At 45.1% G+C, this 8,657-nt stretch overlaps 1 protein-coding gene across 4 annotated transcripts in view; it reads left to right on the forward strand.

The window, feature by feature from the left end:
- The first annotated feature begins 551 nt into the window (after window positions 1-551).
- LOC135114074 (small conductance calcium-activated potassium channel protein-like) overlaps window positions 552-8,657 on the forward strand; it is a 157,293-nt gene continuing 149,187 nt past the window's right edge. For 2 of the 4 annotated variants that reach the window (XM_064029754.1, XM_064029755.1), the window contains exon 1: window positions 552-749. The gene's annotated coding sequence lies outside the window, so the exon portion shown is untranslated. Of the gene's footprint in view, window positions 869-8,657 lie in introns of all 4 variants that reach the window. The other 2 variants (XM_064029753.1, XM_064029752.1) reach the window with 2 other exon arrangements.

Below are 8,657 nucleotides of genomic sequence, written 5' to 3' on the forward strand. Positions count from 1 at the left end.
GACGACAATAATTGTAATAATGATAATAATAATAATAATAATAATAATAATAATAAGCTGATGTGCACCGCTCTGTCTACTCTGTCAAATGATACATGGGAGGTAGAGGAGCCGCCCTTTGCCTGCCACACACACGTCAGACCCTCGACTACAACTCAACTATTATTAGTTTGTTTACAGAAGCGTTTGTGGTGGAGCAACAGAAACACAGATATATATCTATTCAACTCACACCCTCGCCGCTCCTTCCTGCCCTAGTCTGCTCCACACCTCATAGGTCGCGCTTGGCTCCTTGCCCAGAGTATGGCAGGGAGGGGGCGAGGCTGGTAACCGGGGGGAAGTTGAGATGTTAAGGAGGGGTAGGGGAGATAACTAGGGGGGCAGCGGGGGTGGAAGCGTAGGTGGGGATTCAGGGCCGAGGTATTTGCCAGGGAGGATGGGAGGCAGTGGGAGGTGGTGGCCGGAGTGCTGGGTAAGGAGGAAGGGGAGTAAGTAAGGCGGGGGAGGGATATGGGAGGAGTGAGGGGCGCCAAACACACCTGCGACGCTGTGTCAAGACTGCTCCGTCAGCCAGTCATGAAGGAGCTGCGACTGAGGGGAGGTGAGGGAGGCTCCGGTTGACCTCTCGAAGATGTGAGACGACTTACTGAACCTTAACGGAAAGCTCGACGTGGCCAGGTGTAATAGATCAGTGCACATACCGGGACACGTGAAGCACACCTAACACACTTACTCGCTGCTAGTGAAAGGTGAATATTTGCTGTGTATTTCCCGAGGCATCAAGTGCAGCTAGAGCGTTTTATGACGAAGCCAGGCGTGTGTACAAAGCAGTGACGACGACAGGCAGACTTGCCTGCACGTCGTGAAGGTGTGTGTGTGTGTGTGTGTGTGTGTGTGTGTGTGTGTGTGTGTGTGCGCGTAAGTGCGTGTATGTGTGTGTGTATGTGTGTGTGTGTGTGTATAAGTGTATGTGTGTGTGTGTGTGTGTGTGTGTGTGTGTGTGTGTGTGTGTGTGAGAGAGAGAGAGAGGAGAGAGAGAGAGAAGAGAGAGAGAGAGAGAGAGAGAGAGAGAGAGAGAGAGAGAGAGAGAGAGAGAGAGAGAGAGAGAGAGAGAGAGAGAGAGAGAGAGAGAGAGAGAGAGAGAGAAATAACAAACTGACCCTAGACACACAGATATAAAAAGACAAAAGAGACAGAAACTGTCCATGCAGACACATCAGAACAAATTGACATTGCAGAGAGAGAGAGAGAGAGAGAGAGAGAGAGAGAGAGAGAGAGAGAGAGAGAGAGAGAGAGAGAGAGAGAGAGAGAGAGAGAGAGAGAGAGAGAGAGAGAGATTCATAATACGATACAAAAACGGACAGCGAAGCCGGCTCTAGGAAGTGAACGTCGAAGGAGTGAAACACCGCACGCTTGTTGCCGATAACAACTTTGATGATAAAGTCGAGCGAGGCGTGGAAAACAGAGGCGCCGCAGGTGTTGGGACACGGCATGGCGGGCAGGGTGGGCGGGGAAGGCGGCGGAGGGGAAGGCCACTACCACCTGGACACCCGAGGCCATAATGTCAGAGATAAAGTCTAAACTGGTGGTTCGCCTCACCGTCACCGCCGCGGCAACTCACCGCCTGTTTACACGCAGGGAACATGGTGAGGCAACAATTTTCATTTGCCTCCCTAAGAGAGCCCGAGGCGTGGGTGCTGCTGCTGGTGCGTGAGGCTGGCGCGGGTACCTTGGCAGACACAACCATACGTCCCACATATAATATTCGGGCTCCCGCTGTAACCCACTGACACAGCGAGACGGAAGGCAAGCCGCCACAGACTCACTCATCTGAAGGCTAATCTGATGTGGTGGCTTTGGGCGCAGCACGCTGATCAAACAGAACAAATTCATACCAACTAGGAGAAAATAGGATTATGAACTGGTTGAATGTAACAAAAAGTGATCAATAATTATATATGAACATGCTAAGAGAAACAGATGATTTTAGAAACAGGAAAAGGAAAGCAAAACTTACACGAAGAGAGCAAGCGGAGGAAATCTGGGCCAGGAGAGAAGGCGTGGACTGAAGCATCAACACTCGGAACACGTTTTAAGCTGCTGTACGACTATCTCCGCCCGGGGAGCAGCTTAGGGCACCACCATCTGGCTACACGCGCACCGTAAACGCGTTCAGATGTGCACAGCAATCTCGGCACAGCATCACAACCCACACCAACGTGAGTACACTTCATGCATAATAAATGAGAGCACGGGGTTCAAACTTCCGCGGCCAGCGAGGGCAAATATTTTTTTCCCTTCACTTTTTTTTTTCAAAACTTGGTTACTAAACGTGATACATAAAGTGTTTTGGGGAAAAACTAAATGTTGTGGCACTTGTCTGGCAGGAAAGTTGAGACACAGGTGGAAAAAAAAAAGGGGGGGACAGGTGCACAAGTTTGCACGAGAGTAATGCACGATAGAAAATAAACAACAATTCAGAACAAAATCATTGCCAACATGTGTGCAGTGGGTGTATGCACATAAGAAACGCCGAGCTTGAGTTTGAGGGCTCGTGGAGTGCTGTTGAATAGAATAACCCACAAAGAACATCAACCACATATACAGAAATAACACAAAGACACTTGCTCCCACCGCCAAGCCCCGTGTTCAGAAACGGTCTGCTACTTCACCACCATTATCAAGAATGCTTCTCCTCTTAATAATATAGAAATCTTGTTAATCTGTCACTAAAACCGTAAAAAACAGCCTTAAAATTCTCTTTAACTTAACCCTTTTGAAAGCAGCGGTGTTACGGGTATTTCAGAAGCATTTCAGAATATAGTCCATACTCGTGTGTGTGTGTGTGTGTGTGTGTGTGTGTGTGTGTGTGTGTGTGTGTGGAAAGGCGAGGGGCGGGCCATTAGCGGTGTGGGAGGAGCGGATGATGAATGACTGGGGAAGCAAGGAAGGGATGAGGCAAGGAGGGACCTGCGGATGATGTGTGGAAGGTGAGGGGTGTCATCCCTTACCTGTTGTCCAGAACTGGTGATAAAAAAAAAAAACTGAACAAACTCATTTAATTAAACGATATCCTTTCCCTCCCTTCTCTTATTTTCTCTCCCACTTATTCTTCTTTCTTTCCTCCACTTCTTTCATTTTTTTTCTCACAGCTATCCGTTCTTTCTCTCCTTTTCTTCTCTTCTTCTTGTTTCTTCACTTTCTCATATTCTTTTCATTCCTATTTCTCCCTCTTCCCTTCCCCTCATCTCCCCCAACACTTCCTTCATTCTTTACACTCCTCTTGCATCTTATCCCTTTCCCTCTCCTTTCTCTTTCCTTCCTTCTCCTTTATTCATTTTCTCTTACCCCTATTCCTTCTTATGATAGGATGTCCATGTTCATATATTCTTTTTTTTTTTTTTTTTCTTCTATTTGATATACTTGTGCCACTTGTATTTTTTGTTTAGTTTTCACTGAGGGGTCGCAACATAGGTGTGGCCAAGCTATGTGATACGATGTCCATGTGCTATAAGTTCATTTTCTTTATGCCATTATTACCATAATTACTACTATTTATCATATATATATATTTAATTTGTATGTACAGCGCCTCTCGTTCCCCTTTGGTTTTTGATCACTCCATAGGTGGCGTCACGCGCGCCCCCTCAGTCAGCGGCTGGCCTCTGGGTTTAGTTTTACTCTGTACTTAGCAGTTCGTTATTATACTGGGAGATATTTTACGCAGTGTTTGCTGTTATCCCTGGATTTGGACAATACCACGTGCTAGCTCAACCCCCCAGCACATTCTTCCCTTACTCTACCTCTTCTCCCTCCTTTTCCTTCACTTTTTTCCCACTCCTTCTTTCCTTTGTCCTCCTCTTCCTTCACTCCCTCTCTCTTACACCCCTTTCCATTCCTCTCCCTTCCCTCTCCCCCTCACCAATCATAAAAGGCTGAGCTATCTGCCTCCCACACATGCGCACTTGTTATGAGAGACTAATGGCAGGAGAGGGAGGGAGCGAGGGGAAGGGAGAAAGATGCAGGGGGCGGACTGCTGAGATATTTGCCGCTGCCTCTCATTCATGTGGGATCAAGCGTATCCTGATCCTTCAACCGGGGACCACGAGTACTCTTTGCTTCCGCTCCGCCAGTTCTTTCCCTCTCGCTCTTCCGGGATTACTCACAGCGGCGATGCACACACTCCAGCATCCATTAATCCCATTTTACCGCGCCCTTTCCGAGAAGCGTGGCGGGAAATCCTTTTGTACATGAAGAGTTCTCGAATGTTAGTAGTGCGAGTCATGTTTTGTAGTACATCGTTTGCCGTGTAAATAGTGTTTTGTGGCGTATACGAGTTCGTTATTCCCTGAGGAGAGTAAAGGAAAGACTAAATTCATATGTTGAGGTTCTCTACTGCGGGTTGTCTTTCTTAGTGCAGAGTTTACTGTTTAAATGATATTCTGTTACGTATTTTACCTCATTATTCCTCGAAGACCCAACGTTTAGAGACAGGATGGCAAAATTCACGTTTAAATGAGATTCTACCGAGTGTTCTTTCGTACTGCACCGCTTGCTGTCTCAATACTATCCTCTTACGAAATTTTGCTTCACTATTCCCTGAAGACCTACAAAAAAGAATAAATAAATAAATAAAAATAAAGACAGGAAAGCACACCAAATATAGATGAGACTCTACTGTGTGTTATCTTTCGCACTGCAGTGTTTACTCTCTTTAACATTATTGTGATGAACGTTTTCCTTAATTGCTATGGGAGTTTAAAATAAAATATTAGACCATGTTTGCCTAAAGGTGAGGCGTAATTTACCTTTCATCTATGCTCTACCTAAGTCACAATTCTGATAAGCTCTCCAATTCATTATTCTTCGAGTTTAAACCAGTATTTAAAACAAAATCATTTTATGAGTGAAGCTCAGCGGCTTACCTTTCTCTTCCCTCTGTGTTCAATCCCTGCTAATTATTCCCCCACACGATAAAAGGAAGGGCGGCAGGGAAGGCGTGGAGGCGAACACACAAAGAGACTAGTTACAAGCAGCTTATGAGCCAATGAGTTCCTGGCTAGCGCGAGGAAATGAGAATGGTATGAAGCAAGTGTCATTTCAGAATCGCCATAGTCACTCCTCCATTTAGTCTATTAATTGGTTGCCTCAAAAAAAAAAAAATATAAATAGATAAATAAAAAAGCATAATATTTTCAAAAACATGACAAACGCAACACATTTTTATTTTACTTTACGGCATGATTATGAAGTTTTCCTACAAGTACACCGTTTCTAATTCAGACTTCTGGATTTCTGGGGCTGAGTGAGTTCCCTTTCATTGATTTATTGGCAACGGCAAGCAAAACACATGTAACTGAGATAAAATACATAATGAGGAGCGAGGCAAGACAATAGCGGGTGGGAAAGTCAGGGCGAAGGTGTGGGCGGGAGGAGAAGACCAGGACACAGCAAGACAGAGACGGGAGGAGGAGGAAGGACACACAACTAGGCGGGAAAAGAAGAAGGCGGGAGGCGGGAGGCGGCAAAACACAGGACACAGCAAGACCGAGAGGAGCGGGAGGAGGAGAGGTGTCGAGTCCTGTTTGTCCGGCTCCTTCACGCTATGTGCCGGGAAATTGGCTCCTAATGACGTGCCGTTACCTGAGCGCCCCATCCAGCCGCTGACGTCACGCGCTCCATAAATGAACCGCGAGACTGACATGTGGGAGAAAAAAAAAAAAAAGGAAAAGAAAAAAAGGGCTGAGAAAAATCCAAAATTCTTGAAGGGAAACATTTAACTGATGTACTGAACCGTTTTATTTGCTTTGAATGAGAGAGAGAGAGAGAGAGAGAGAGAGAGAGAGAGAGAGAGAGAGAGAGAGAGAGAGAGAGAGAGAGAGAGAAAGTGTAAGGCTGCGGGAGGTGACAGTGAGAGAGAGGTACGAGTGTCGGGGGAGAGGACAAGGGAGGGAGGGACACAGAGAAAGAGAGCGCTACAAATATAGATACCTTGGCACCACTAGAGGAGCAGGACACGAGAAAGAGCAAAACGAAGGGAGACTAGAGTGATGCAGGGAGGAAATGGGTAGAGAGTGTGAAGGCAGGGAGGGACAGGGAGGGAGACCATGAATAAGGAAGACAAGGGAGATGAATAAGGTGTTTATGTATAGAGAGAAAAGAGACGATAATGGGAGAATTTTAATCTCTAGTAAATGTGAGTGAAGGTGTACTAAAAGATGAGGGAGAGGATGCTATTCTTACATGGATAGAGAAGGAAGACAATAACAGAGATTTTAAACTATGGGAGCTGCAGTATTAATGAAAGGATATTAGTGACTACAGCATGTTGTGTTGCTTTAGTCTATATAACACTTTAAACTAAACTGGTTCGACATCCACACCAGAGAAGGCAGTTAATACTCGACCACCTCAAATAAAAATCATTACTCAACGGTGATTAGTAAAGGAAAGACTGTGATAATATTAAATACTTATCAATAATAACCTACACGATTTATAAGCAGCATATTTCAAGACAATTAGAGAAAACCTCATCACAAACATTACTACCTGATAAAAAGGAGATACTTGTTTAGATAAAGTATGACTCTTACCTTTAAGATTATCTAGTCACATAGAAGATAAGGCAATGTGAAAGATGGTAAAGTTATGATTATTATAGGAATGGCAGAAGAAGGAAGGACAAGGAAAGAAAGAATGGAAAGAAGTCTTGGAGTGAAAGGTGGAGAGCATATTACTAAAAACAACAACAATATGGAGATGACAGTAAACATGAGTGATTACATAAGAACGAGACGAGACGGAGGCTAGGGACGAGCACGGGAAGACTGAAAATTTTAGGACGATGCCTGTCTGGCTTTACGCAAAAATAACGATATCCATTATAACTTATATAAGGAAACAGCTGCAAGGAATGAGTAATCTTATCAAGGGTATTCAACCACCTCCACCCCCCCCCCCCCCCCGACACACACACACACACACACACACACACACACACACCACAAAGGGCCGTGTCAAGTCGAGCAACACAAACCAACACAAACACGCATCTCTGCACCACCGATAATGAGCAGCAAGGAGAGGCAGCGCCGAGACGAAAGAGGCAGTAACAGACACGAGAACAGACGTGGGGTTGAGGGAACTACGTAGCGAGGAAGTGGAGGGGAGAGGGTCGGAGGGGATACCAAAACAGAGGACTTCTTTTCTCCCGTCAACTGAGACAATGATCCCCGCACGCTCAACCCTCTCGGAAAGACAACAAAAATATGACTAAAAAGTGTAAATAAACATTTGAGAAGAGACGAAAACAAACACGAAGGGCGTGCCTTAACGGAGAAGAGCTTAGAAGACAAGTTGGAATACGTAAAGAAGAAAAGAAAGAAAAAAACATAGCGAATAGAAAAAAATAAATAAATAAAGTTTACACGAGCATTCACACACACACACACATACACAGAAAGCTAAAAATATGATATGAATTATACACAGGATTACAAGCTGAATGATGTTAAGAGTCTTCCGAATGACAAAGCTCGTTGGGACAGAGACGGTGGCGAAAAGCTCTTCCAAATCTCATGACTTTAAATTTAAATGGAATAAAATCAGGTATTAAAGAAAGATAATACAAAATTCGCTCTCATTTGTATGATATAACTAAAACACACAGACATACATTCGCATTCACTTGGAAAGCTGCACAGTATCAGCTTGGCAATTGGAAAAAAAAAATGTATTAAAGATATATTAGGACTTAAAACTTTCAGATGCAGCAAAGGTAAACACGTCTCGTTTATTTCAAGATTGCGTGGGCAAACGAATCTAAAATTAGTAAGTCAAACAGTTTCCAGACAACGTGAAGCACATGCGAGATTGTAGCTGCACTTACTGTTAGGAAAAATAGCATGACACTACAAATTTACGTGAGATGAAACCAAACAATGAAATGAACACCAATGCATCAATCATTATTCATACACTGTAGAACTATAACCATACTGACGCGCAGTGCATTGTTTAGAGGCGTGATTTTGAGGCCACGTTCATGTTGCGCTACAAACTGTGAAGCATAAACCTCCACGACGAGCACGTGGTCCTGGCGACAGGGAATGTGCCAAACCAATAATATAAGTGTGTGTGTGTGTGTGTGTGTGTGTGTGTGTGTGTGTGTGTGTGTGTGTGTGTGTGTGTGTGTGTGTGTGTGTGTGTGTGTGTGTGTGTGAGTGCGTGCGCGCGCCAGAGCAGACTACTGCAACGTGAGTGTGGGTAAAGGTTGGGAAGGAAAGGTTGGGGAAGGCTGAGTCTTAAGCTTGTCATGTTTGGAGGCGAGCATAAAGGAAGCCAGAACGTGAGCAGAATTTAAAACATTAATTATGAATTTTGCTGCACAGCAGAGCCACGCGACTTTATGAATGTGTGTGTGTGTGTGTGTGTGTGTGTGTGTGTGTGTGTGTGTGTGTGTGTGTGTGTGTGTGTGTGTGTGTGTGTGTGTGCGTGCGCGTGCGCACGCGCATGATAGAGAGATGCACTTGACACAAATGCATCAATGTTGCAATAAAAACAGCCTGCCCTATATACACGCAGCGCCTCGCCGCCTCCTCCCACCCCGCTGACGCGTGGCCTTGGTGCCGTGCCGTGCAGTGCAGTGCCGTGCA

The sequence above is a fragment of the Scylla paramamosain genome, chromosome 27, assembly GCF_035594125.1.
Source record: "Scylla paramamosain isolate STU-SP2022 chromosome 27, ASM3559412v1, whole genome shotgun sequence".
NCBI classification, from domain to species: domain Eukaryota; kingdom Metazoa; phylum Arthropoda; class Malacostraca; order Decapoda; family Portunidae; genus Scylla; species Scylla paramamosain.